Source organism: Lithobates pipiens, unplaced genomic scaffold (assembly GCF_037356315.1).
Source record: "Lithobates pipiens isolate NorthernLeopardFrog02 unplaced genomic scaffold, aLitPip1_a1.2 Scaffold_8, whole genome shotgun sequence".
NCBI lineage: Eukaryota > Metazoa > Chordata > Amphibia > Anura > Ranidae > Lithobates > Lithobates pipiens.
The window spans coordinates 95,865,679-95,879,148 of record NW_027507903.1 but is presented as its reverse complement, the minus strand read 5'-3'; the positions used below and the strand labels follow the sequence as shown (position 1 = coordinate 95,879,148).

Below are 13,470 nucleotides of genomic sequence, written 5' to 3'. Positions count from 1 at the left end.
ATCCGCACACCCGGCCTTTGGGTCCCAGCAGAGCCCTGTGACACATCTGCCTACACATGCAGTAATTTACAGTTCATAAACAGATATGGCAAGGTCCATACTGACTCTATCTTTAAGCATGTGTGGGAACCCAGCATGTGCACAGATGTGCCTCAGGACTCTGGAACCCAAAGGCCTGCAGCAAATTCTTGTAGACTCAAAGACTCTATAATTTAAAAATATTTTGTTCGATCAGGTCAGTGATATATATTTAGAGGATGTAGAAAACTTTATTGCAGATCCTCACTTCCATTCTGCACATATTAAGATGGAAAATGTCAAACTTTTTACAGATCACAAATCCTTCAACCCTTATCAGCCTTTCTCAATTTTTTCCCCCCAAGGAACATTTGAAATCATTTTCAGGTCTAAGAGAGCCCCTGTTAAAACCAATTTATTGGGGGTTAGTGAGGAAAGTTGCACCTGAGATTAGTAGCCAGGGAAGAGTGCGCTCTTACAATGGTGGTTAGAATACCACCCTTACAGACAGCAAAAAAGATCATTGGTGTCATGCTGCTGGCTATTTCAAGTGGCATTGGCCCTGGGACTAGGCAGGCACCATCAATCAGGTGGGTCAATCAGGCACAACTCAAAGAATCTCCTTACAATATCTAAAGAAACCCTAGGGTTCCAGGAAACCCTGATTGAGATTGGCTGTCCTAAATCTTACCCTTAATCTTAAACCTATCCCTAACCCCTTAGACTCCATTCACATTTCTTGTTTCCTGAATGTGTGACAAAACACATAGGAAATGTGCGCTTTGCCACATGTTTTGTTGCACGGCAAACACGTTACAAATATGTCCAAACGCACATTAACCACTAGCTTCTGAAGCCAATTTTGACAAATCTTTCATCCATGTAAAAATCAGATTTTTTGCTAGAAAATAACTTAGAAGTTAGAACCCCTTTAAGCAGAGGCCCTACACGGTAGTTGCAATTTTTGGAAAAAAATACACTTTAATGAATTCTAGTGTACACAAACACAAAATAGAACCCATTTTTTTGTAAAATATAAAAGATAATGTTACTCCAATTGAATATATACCAAACATTTCACGCAATAAAATTTCACACGTCTGTGGAATGACAACAGCCTACGGTACTTTAAATTATCTATAGGCAAAGCTTTAAAAGTCTTTACGGGTTACCAGTTTAGAGTTAGACAGGAGTTCTGACCCTAGAAATATTTTTCTCACTCTGATGTTCATGGTGATACCTTACATACCACCCTTAAAAGTAATCCAGCGGCTGCATAGCTGCTCGGACTACTTCAACTAAAAAATGAATCAACTGCTTGAAAAAATGACATCCGCTTCACTACCAGGCAATATATATATATATAAGTTTGTAGGTGTTGAAGTGGTTAAAATAAATAAACATAAGCTGTCATATCTGAACCACAACATTTTTGGAACTAAGAAAACCAAATGCAGCTTATTGGCATTCCAGTGCCATTGCTGAGCTGCTTTAGATGAGTGCTAATGGAGAGATTTTTATTTCACTATGTTGATGTGATCAGTTTAGTAAAAAATGCAGCCCCAGCATCCTTCTAAAGATGAGGGCATTTATCGGGAAATGCAGTAAACCTAAGACCTAGGAAACAAAAAAAAAAATTAAGCAGTTACCAAAATTATGGTTGAATGCATATTGAAACAGAAAAGTTATTTTAGAAGGATTAAATCAGATTAAGATTTAACACGTAAACAAACTGGGGTTGATTTACTAAAACTGGAGAGTGCAAAATCTGGTCAAGCTGCGCCTAGTAGGCAATCAGCTTACAATTTCAGCTTGTTCAATTAAGCTTTGGAAAAAAAACCTTTTTAGTAAATCAACCCCACTGCGTTGTGCTGCCTTAATGTGTTAAATAAATATATCCTATGAGTTTAAGATCAAATTATCATGCCATAATTACTAGTCGCAAAAAACAATAATAGAACATATGTGAATCAAATATTTAAAGAGGAAGTAAACCCTGATGGGTTTACTTCCTCTTTGATTCCCTGCAAAGGTAAAGCGTAATGGACTACTATGCATCGCATAGTAGTCCATTATGTGTCACTTACCTGACACAGGATCCAGCAAAGTCACCGCTGTCCCCTTGTGTACGCTAGCCTCCATCTTCTTGGTGGGTCTCGCTGCTCCAGCGCTGTCATTTGACGGAGCCGCGACGACGTCACTCCTGCACATGCGCACGGGAGCCGCCACTCGCGGCATATCGCCGTTAACAGCGGCGCTCTCAGTGCGCCATCGACAGCGGTGCCTGTCTTTTGGCAAATATCTCCTAAACCGTGTAGGTTTAGGAGATATTTCTTGGACCTACAGATAAGCCTTAATCTAGTCTTACCTGTAGGTCAAAGTGGTTTATAAGGGTTTCCAACCACTTTAATGAAACAGAAAATCCAACAAATGTAGACGAAGTCCTACAGATGAATAAATAATCACACAAAATAATGCCCCATAGATGTGCACACATGTAGGTCTTCTGTGTGTAATAGTAAGTCCAGTGTGCCTCCACCAAAGAAGTAATAAGGACGCTTACTGGTCTCCTAGACACCGATACCATGGAGGTCTAAGCAAGCTCAGCATTCAACAGCCAACTCCAGGTGGACAAATGTGACTTTCTAAGCACTTCCTCAGACAGTGGTTTCCAGCATCAACAAAATTGGCAGCACTCAGTGAAGAAAGCACATGAAAAACTCTATAGTGTAGCAAACTTTTACCTATAATTTACCTTTAATTTTAAAAGCAGGGTAAATCTACTCACAAGAATGTGGGGTATACAGGTTTCAAACAAAAGGTCACTTGCTCCAGCAGATGTGATGACATCCCCACTAGGCACTGCCTTACGTGCATTTCATCCTAATGTCTTCTAGGGGCATCATTGTTTTTTAACACATTTGAGGCAGTGCAACACAGTTTGTCTTACATTTTAAGTTGCTGCACTTGTATCTGGGTGTTGATGACCACTACTGTCTCTTTTTATGTAATTGAGGGTTGTTTTTTTTTGTGCTTTAGCTCTGTTTTTAATATTTTATTAGGATTTACTAAGATCAACTGGTTTTAGGCCTTTCAGCTTAGAAGATATACCCTAAAAACTTCAACAGAGTTCCTACCCTCAGCAGCAGCTCCCTAGACATTATTTCTTACATGATATGACAGGACTTTATCTTTATCACAGGAGCAGCTGCTTATGCTCAAAAAAGCTCACAGGAGCTCAAAAGGAGTTTGAAAAAGCTTGAAGAAGCTCAATAAAAATATGCACAGGAGCACAAAAAAAGCACAAGATTCTTCAAGCTGGAATAGAAGTTAAAATGGCTGTAAAGGCAGCTTTTTTTGAGCTGCAGTATGCATGAGCCCTAAGAGCTAGTTCACATATAGTATGGTGACCAGAATTTTTCCACACTGAAAGAACACCAATCACCGCTAAGACAACTGCCTCCCGCTCCTTTAAGAGTTCTAAACGCCAGGAGGCGAGGCAGGCATTCGGGTCATGTGACCACTGTGATTGGCTGTCACAGAGGTTACATGATCGGAAAGCTCCTGATTGCAGGTAGGCATTGAGAGCCTACTGAACTCCACCTTTTACCATACTAGGAGCTTGCAGGGATTGTACTCTCAGCATGATAAGTTGTCTTAACAGGGCCACATATATGTGGCCAATCAGCATTAAGGCCCACCTGCTGAGCGGCTGCATAAATGCATAGGGAGGGCGCCAATAGGTTGAACGGATGCGGTTCAGTGCGCGGCAGCTCTTGGGACAGTGTGAACAGGGCCCTAACAAGCTCCCATGTAAAATGATACTTTCAGGTAATGTCTGTACCCAGCCTATGAAAATGTAATCATAAAATATGATGTAACATTATTGTTACATGCATTTACTTTGTTTCTTTTGTGCACAAGAGGAGAACCTTGATCTGAACATGGCATCAATAGCATCAGTTAAAGCAACCTTACAAATAAAGAAAAAAAAGGTGCTATTTAATTTATTTGTGCTTTTATTACTCTAATTAATGCTACTTAAAGAGGAATTGCAGTCTGCTTACATAGTTTGTAATAAAAACATATTTGCCATTCTGAAGCTTCCTTCCAACCACTTTGCATATTTTTTTTATATACTGAGACTCTGTACTTGCCAAATATGCTGCAGAAATCTCCCTCCACTAAGTCTGGCTGCAGCCATTTTAACTGTGGGCAGCTGAAGCTGATGTCTGTTCACATCTTGAATTTACAGACACACAGAGGCACACCTCCAGCTCTGTGGCTCTCATTGGCCATCTATGACTCATCCCTCCCTCCCTTCCTGGCGAACTCTCACAAGAGTGAAAGAGAGAGAGCTGTGCATGATGTCATAAGCCTAGGCTGATAACCAGACAAGAAACAGGAAGTGGGCTGTATAAGGTATTTACTGGCAGAAAAAAAATGTTTTACTATCCAAAATTAAAACAACAAGGGCAGAAAATTTCATAGTAGGAAAGTTGAAAAAAATGGCTGAAGTTCTGCTTTAATTCATTCCTGCCCTTTCCTCTAAGCTCGTATTTTTCTTTTTCTTTCGATTTATATTTTTTGCAATTATAAAATTTAGGACTATTTCATTTGAATTCACCTTTATTACATGTATAAACAACCAGATAAAAGCATGTGCACAAAACATGTAGCTTGTAGTACATTTTTAGTTACTATATTGTTAAATACATACTAAGGTGTCTCACATATAGTATAAGGCATATACACAATTCCATACAGTTCTTCTGACCTGCTTAGAGTTTTTAAAGTTGTATTTCAGTAAGTTGTTCATAGAGTAGAACTGTAATTATTATGGGCCTTCTCACCATTATGGGGTTCTTCTGAAGAATTCAAGAATATAAACTAAAGGACAAGTTTTGTGATTGTAAAATAGTTTAATTATAGCTATGTATGTATATAATATAACATATTTCTATGTAAGGTGACTTGCATTTTGAAGTTCCTTTTCTTACATTAACTACAATGGATCCACATAAGCTCGCTGCTTGCTAGAGCTTACAGACTAATGGTTGTGATTCAAATTAATATTTTGGCTGAACAAAACAAATGTTTATATCGTCTTTTCCCCTAATAAAGATTCCTGTGTTCCTTTTGCCTCGTGTGTGACTGGTCACTGTGTCATATTCCTCATGCAATGTGCCCTGCCATTCTTCACCCTTGTGTACTGTCAGTGTCTGGCTGATCATGGGACCGCATCTAATGAGCACACAAATGTGGTAATATTTCATTTATAAAATCACTCACATAGAAAGAACAAAGCAGTACTTGTGTGCATTTCCTGTGAAGGCCTGCTTTTATTTCTCTGACTAATTCTCGGGATTTTACATATTTCCTGAGACAATATTCTATTAAAGGCATCTATGTGATAGTCAGCTGACAGTGAGAAAATCAAAGGAAATAGAAATCACAAAAAATGGTAACTTGTATGGAAAATGTGTTTTACCCTATAGTCCGTGCTACATTTATGTTTTTTTTAAATATCCATTACACACATTTGAAGGGATTTTAAGTATTACCTTTAAGTAAAACCATATATTTTAGATACAATACATATGTCAATAAAAAAAAAATATATATATATATATATATATATATATATATATATATATTTGCATGTGTGTATGTATATATGTATGTATGAGTGTATATATATATATATATATGTATGTGTGTGTGTGTGTGTGTATATATATATATATATATATATATATATATATATAAATGTTTGAAGGCTGGATTTGTAAGAGGAGTCTGAGGGCTATATATCCCTCCTCCTCTTCCTCCATCAGATCCTTCATCGGTTCATTTGCAGGTTCCCACCCACCTGTTCCCCCATACTTTCATTATTGTTTCATTTACATTTCATTCATATTCAAGATATGCCCACTTTCATGCATACTGACCAGCCGGGCCAAGGCACACCTCAGGTCTTGGTAGTAAGGATTGTCGCATTTCCAAGTGAAAATTCTTACAAATATATATATATATGTATGGGGTATTCTTTTATGCTTATGATATATGCAGAATTAGCTTCCTGCAGTGCTACAAACTAACTGTGCTTCTTGGTATGGAGCTATTCTTTCCAGAATTCCCTGGCTCCTCTTTACGGAATGCTCCTGAAGGACCACTCATCTGTGTTTTTTTCATCCAACCTGTCTCATGGCACATCATTTTTACTTCAATGTGTTTCTTGCCTAAAATGTTGGCTTTAAAAAAAAATTGTTCAGGATTTTTTCTTGTCCTTCTTTAGCACTGTCCTTTAGCCAAGACTTTTCATTTTTCATGCTGCAACTTTTTTGGTCACACGAGGCAGGATGGATATGAAATGGACAAGTTCCTTTGCAATGAGACAAATCTTATTGCAAGGGAGTCTCTAGTGCTGTGGTCTCCAAACTGCAGTTTGCTTGCCTTTATCTGGACCTCGGGGCACTGTTCCTCACACTGACACCAACAGAGGATCACTATTCCTCCCCCCCCCGACACCAATAATGGGGCACTGTTCCTTCCATCAATACCAATGATAGGCCACTATTCTTCCAACTAATACCACTGATGGGGCACTATTCCTCCTCCTACTAACCACAGGCTCCATATAATTTATTTGCGTCCGCACACCACCAAGCCTGAGACATCGGGGTTGACTTAGTAAAACTTGAGAGTGCAAACTCCGGTGCAGCTGTGCATGGTAGCCAATCAGCTTCTAAATTCAGCTTGTTCAATTAAGCTTTGACAAAAAAAATGGAAGCTGGTTTCTTTCAGATTTTGTACTTTTAGTAAATTAACCCCACTGTCTACTTCCACACTTATACTGGGGTATTTTCTACTCTGGCCACAGTCGTCCCCCCCCCCCCCCGCAAAGTCTGAAGGACAGCTAACTGAACCTTTGTTTAGAAAGGTTGGCGTTTCCTGCTTTAGGATGTAAAATGATTACAGTACATGATTTGCCTAATCACATGCACAGTGACAGAATAGGATTTGTTTTTTTTTTAACCAATATTGCACAAACAGTACAGTAATTCCTCTTTAAGCAAACAAAAGTCTTGAATACTTAAATATTGGGTTAGTATTTGACCATTTTTTATTACTCCGTACATGTTGCTATAGAGACATCTGTAAAATGTACCACCAGTTATCATCAAAATGCAGGCTCTTTATAGTTCTGTAGAGCTTCCTATATAAATATATCAGAAGTAAACTAGCTTTAGCAACATAAAACCTACTGCAAAAAGTAAGATTGAAGATGGGTTTTTTTTAACAGTAGAATAGGTTTTTATTTAAAACTATTACATTTCACAATGACACAGTACATGGACAACACTTTGTGCATAAGGTCACAAGAAAAAGCAGGAGGAACAGTTCAGTCGCAGCTGATAAGCGTTTTCCTAGATAGTTAACAGTTTCTCACAGTTTAAAACAGCATAGCATCTCAATTTGTAGTACCATTACATTACTGGATTTGGAGAGAGAAATAAGGAGCTTAAGATGAAAAGTGGTAGGGGAAAGGAAAAAGGGGGGGGGGAGAAGGGACAGGGGATTAGGAGGGGGGGGGATGGGTGGGAAACAATAGACAGATTGTAGTTCAGCGTATCCAAATCTCCAGAGTCAGAGTCGAATGCCTTTTTGGTGTCTAGCACTGCCACTATTCCTGTGTCACCTTCTCTGGCCAGATCAATGTGGGTAAACAGCCTGCAGATATTAATATCCATCCCTCTACCTGGCATGAAGCCGGACTGATCCAGGTGAACCAAAGCAGTGATCACTCCGTTCAGTCGGGTCACCAATATTTTGGCTAGCAGCTTGGCATCCATGTCGATCAGGCGGTAGGATTTGCAGAGTTCGGGATCTTTGCCCGGCTTGGGGATAACCACTATTACCGCCTCCGACATGGAGGCCGGCAGAGCACCCTCCCTCGGCGAGAATAGGAGCATAGAGTGAAACCTGGGTGCCAGTTCCTCAGCATAAATCCTATAAAATTAGGTGGGGAACCTGTCTGGGCCTGGTGTTTTCCCAGCTTGAAGTGAAGAGATGGCTTGCTGGACCTCTGTAAGGGTAATGAGGGGGTCAAGTTGGTCTCTGTAAGTATCAGTCAGGATGGGGAAGTCAACGTCCGAGAGATATATGTGGAGGTCTTCCATAGAGTAGTCCACCCGGGTAGAATAGAGTTCTAATATATAATATGACGTGAACCTCTCGTTAATTGCTCTGGAGGAGGTCTGTCTGACCCCGTCTCTGTCAACCAGCGAAGGGACACTCATGGAATCCGACCAACCAGGCCAGCAACCTGCCCCCTCATTTGCTCTCCTCAAAAATTCTCTGGGACTGCTGCAGTAGTTTTTTTTTGGTTAGTGAGGTGTGGAGTAGCAAAACTTCTCTAGTACATTGCTGGAGCTTAGTATAAAGTTCCGGATCACGGATCTGTGTGTATTGGCGTTCCATGGATGTGGCCCTGTCCTCGGCCCTGTAAGTCTGCCTTAAACTGTCTGCGGACCCCCCCCAATCAGCATCTGGTACTGTCCTCTGGAGGAAGCCTTAAAGGCATACCACACCACCGCCCGATCCCAGGTTTATCGCCCAATAGGCGGCCATCTCCCGACAGAACCCCAACCTGGGGTAAGAAATCCAAATCAAGGTAATGGAGTGGGTGCTGCATTCATGGCAATACGGTGGGTGCTGCATTCATGGCAATACGGTGAGTGCTGTATTCATGGCAATGGAGTGAGTGCTGCATTCATAGCAATGGAGTGGGTGCTGCATTCATGGCAATGGAGTGGGTGCTGCATTCATGGCAATGGAGTGGGTGCTGCATTTATGGCAATACGGTGGGTGCTGCATTCATAGCAATGTAGTGGATGCTGCATTCATGGCAATATGGTGGGTGCTGCATTCATGGTAATGGAGTGGGTTCTGCATTCATGGCAATACTATATAATATAATTATTATTATTTTTTTTGTGGGTGAACTAGATGGACTTGTGTCTTTTTTCAACCTGACTAATTATGTAACTATGTAATACGGTGGGTGCTGCATTCATGGCACTTGTGAGTCTGCAGATGGGCACTGATTAGGCTGCATTGATGGTCACTGACACTTATATTGCTTCCCAGTTCTTTATTTAAAATGTAAGATTTCTTCCTGAAACATACTTTTTAAAGTTAAGGTGCTTGTTTTAAGCCAATAAATATGGTATGTCCAAATAAAACGGTCAAGCTCATCTGTTTTAATGGTTTAAAGAATGTCAGGCAAAATGATCGGCCCTCAAGCATGTTCACTTCATCAAATCTGGCCCTCTTTGAAAAAAGTTTGGACACCCTTGGCCTAGGAGTGACAACCATGACTCCCTCTAAAGATCAGTACAGGAGCAACACCTAGGACAGGAATTGTGATATTTTCAGGATCACCAGGTGAAAATAAAACAAAAAAATAGCTTGAAAAAAGAAAACACTAAGGGCTTGTAAGCTGCAACATATTAATTTTTTGATTTTGGGTGATACACTTTAACTTATATTGTTATTATGACATTTTGTTTATTTAAGTAAGTTAAAGAGGATGGTTATTTTAACAAAAACGAAACTTTCAATAGAAGGAAGACATTAACAAAGGATACAAAGTACACAAAGCAGGATTTGCCCTAAAACAGACTACAAAGATGAGTGGTTGAAAGGGAAGTTGTTTTTCCTAACTTTATGGCTGAATCACACTTTTCCATATCAGTAACGTGTAATACCACAACACACCTTATGTGTGTTAGCGCCCTGTGGTACTATTACCTTTTGCTTACCACATAAAGCATATATGTGCAAGAAAATTGAGCTTTTACACCCACCCATCGAAAAATATTTCTCTGCGGTGACCTGGGGACTCACTGTGTGCTCAAAGCACACTAAGTGCGGCGTCACCAACAGTTCATGGCTATGGCTTCTGAGCCTGCGAGGATGTGTTCATGATAATGTAATTGCTCCGAGAGCCAATCCCAGTGGTCCCATGATACAGAAGCTGGGCCACCTTCTTGGCATTAAAGCCCATTTAAAGTGCTGCCAGGAGCATTAGGGAGTTCAATGCAGCTTAGATGCACATGGGTGCAGGAAACTGCAACCCACATACTACACCTTTTACCCCATGGCAACATTAAAGTGTTATTAAACCCAGTACTATTAAAATAGTTCATCTGCCCCCAACCACCACCCCCCCCCCCCCACACCCCCAACAGTGCCCACAGCCTAAAATATTGCCACTATATACCTTTTTTGGATGATCTGTATACCACGGTTACATCATAAACTGCACAGTTTCTTCAGTACTGAGTGTTCAGGAGGTGGAGATTTTCTCACTGCAGCCTGTATACACTCCCACATGTGTAATGCCAATATCATGCGACCTGGCTATCACTGAGAACAAGTAAGAACAAGTAACTGTTCTCTCCAGCATAAAAAACACAACTGAGCATGTGCAGGTTGAGGTTGGCTACCTTGACTGTTCTTTCCAAGGTAGACATTGCAGGGAGGGGAGGATCTATGCATACAAGATAAAACTTTAAGTAATCCTAGAACATACCTGCTACTTGTACTGGTACACCCTCCTTACTACACACACACATATGCGTACTAAGATGTTTCTCACATCCACCAATAAGATTCAGATTTGCTCCACAGCCTGTATATTTTGCAGGGCATTACACATTAAAATGGTTGTAAACCCTTACAGACCACTTTTACCATCAGGTAAGCCTAGATTAAGGCTTACCTGTAGGTCTAAGAAATATCTCCTAAACCTACATGGTTTAGGAGATATTTGCTAAACACAGGCACCTATGTGTATGGCGCATGCACCGTATGCAGCGGCGCACGGACGCACTGAGCGTGCCGCTGCTAACATTGTGACGTCATCGCGGCTCCTGCCAATCACAGCGCTGGAGCCATGATACCCAGAAGGAATATGGACGCTTCGTGGAAGAGGGGACAGCGGTGACATCGCTGGCTCCTGTTCAGGTAAGTGACAAATAATGAGCTACTTGGCGATGTATAGTAGCCCATTATGCTTTACCTTTGCAGGGAAACCCCATCAGACAAATTAAATGAAAATCACGATTTTAGCACAATTGCTGCATTTACTGGATTGCATTAGAAACTTGCTGAAAGCTATCAGTTGCTGAACAGAATTGAAATTTAATGGTCATTTATCTGCATTCCTAATTGAGAGTTTTGTTCTGAGCTATGATATTGCAGTATTCCCGAGCAAAAAGAAAGAAAGAACTGAGAACACTGATTATTATTTAATAACGTGCAGCTCACATCACTGTCTCCTGGGCTACTGCACAGAGGGAATTTTTTACTATAGGCAAGGCACACATACTCAACAGCCATAATGAGTATAAAAGTACATTTTGATAAATTGTTTTTCTACACACATGAAAATGAATTTGAGATTTCCAGCAGCCTTTAAGCAGTATGGAAAGTACTGGTATAGTTCCCACAACACAGGATGGATCCAGTTTGAAACATCTAATTAGGGCTAGATTTCAACAATATAGCACCATAGTCTGGTTTTATTCTGATTACCCAAAGACAATACATGCAGTTTAACCACTTGATTACTGGACACTTAAACCCCCTTAATAACCAAACAAATTTTCAGCTTTCGGTGCTCTCACATTTTGAATGGCAATTACTCAGTCATGCAACACTGTACCTATATGTCATTTTTTCACACAAATAGAGCTTTCTTTTGATGATATTTAATCACCGCTGTTTTTTTTTATTTTTTGTGTTATAAAAGAAAAAAGAGTGAACATTCTGTAAAAAAAATGAATTTTTCTTTGTTTCTGTTATAAAATTTAACAAATTAGTAATTTTTCTTCATAAATTTTGGCCAAAATTTATACTACTACATAAGTACAAATTGGTGTATATTATTTGGTCCGTGTGAAAGTTATAGAGTCCACAAGCTATGGTGCAAATATCTGAAAATTGATCATACCTGAAGTACTGATGGTCTATCTCATTTCTTGAGACCCTAACATGACAGAAAAATACAAATACCCCCCAAATGACCCCTTTTTGGAAAGAAGACATTCCAAGGTATTTAGTAAGAGGTATTGTGAGTTTTTTGAAGTTGTAATTTTTTCCCACAATTCTTTGAAATATCAAGATGTTTTTCCTTTTTTTTCACAAAATTGTCATATTATCATATTATAAGATCACAAATGACACCCCAAAACACATTCTGCTATTGCTCCCAAGTATGGCGATACCACATGTGTGAGACTTTTACACAGTGTGAGCACATACAGAGGCCCAACATGCAGGGAGCACCTGCAGGCGTTCTGGAGCACCCAGGCCAATTCTGACATTTCTCTCCTACCTGTAAAAATCATAATTTATTTGCTAGAAAATTACATAGAACCCCAAAACATTATATATATATATCTATATATATATATATCTATATATATATATATCTATATATCTATATATATCTATATATCTATATATATATATATATATATATATATATATATATATATATATATATATATATATGTACAGTATATATATATATTTATTTTTTTATCAAAAACCCTAGAGAATACAATGGGGGTCATTGCAACTTTTTATCTCGCACTGTATTTTAGCAGCAAATTTTTGAACGTGTTTTTTTTGGGGAAAAAAACTGTTTTGTGCTTTAAAAAAACAAAACAGCCCAACGTTTTTGCATAAGGTGAAAGATGAAGTTACGCCCAGTAAATAGATACCTAAAATTGCACACACTCGTGGAATGGCGCCAAACTTCGCTACTCAAAAATCCCCATAGGCGACGCTTTAAATTTTTTTACTGGTTACATGTTTTGAGTTACAGAGGAGGTCTAGGGCCAAAATTATTGCTCTCGCTCTAATGTTCGCAGCGATACCTCACATGTGTGGTTTGAACACCGTTTTCATATGTGGGAAGGACTTACATATGCGTTCGCTTCTGCATGCGAGCACACGGGGTCAGGGGCGCTTTAAAAAAAAAAAATTATTGTTCATTTTACTTTATTTATTTTAGTTTGACACTTTTTTCCCCAAAAATAATTTTTTTTATCACTTTTATTCCTATTATAAGGAATGTAAACATCCCTTGTAATAGGAATATGTCATGACAGGTCCTCTTTACAGTGAGATATAGGGTACATAAGACCCTACATCTCACCTCTAGACTGGGAAGCCTGAAATAAAAAAATAAAAAAAACTATTCTGGCTTTGATCGTAGCGGTGAGTGTGTAGAAGCACAGGAGGGCGGCAGGAGGGGGGTGTCCCCTCTCGCCTCCCATAAGAATGATCAAGCAGCAGAACAGCCGCTATGATCATTCCTATGGTGTAGGGAATCGCTGGCTGAAAAAGCTGATATCTGAATGATGCCTTTAGCTT

The 13,470-nt window shown here is 39.5% G+C and overlaps 1 protein-coding gene across 2 annotated transcripts in view; it reads left to right on the top strand.

Annotated features, from left to right (window-relative positions):
- The window catches only part of TRPM1 (transient receptor potential cation channel subfamily M member 1), a 269,367-nt gene that overhangs the window by 133,979 nt on the left and 121,918 nt on the right, over window positions 1-13,470 (top strand). The window contains exon 8 of one of the 2 annotated variants that reach the window (XR_013270721.1): window positions 4,274-4,297. The exons of the other annotated variant lie outside the window; for it this stretch is intronic. The gene's annotated coding sequence lies outside the window, so the exon portion shown is untranslated. Of the gene's footprint in view, window positions 1-4,273; window positions 4,298-13,470 lie in introns of those variants that run through there. 2 annotated transcript variants of the gene reach the window in all.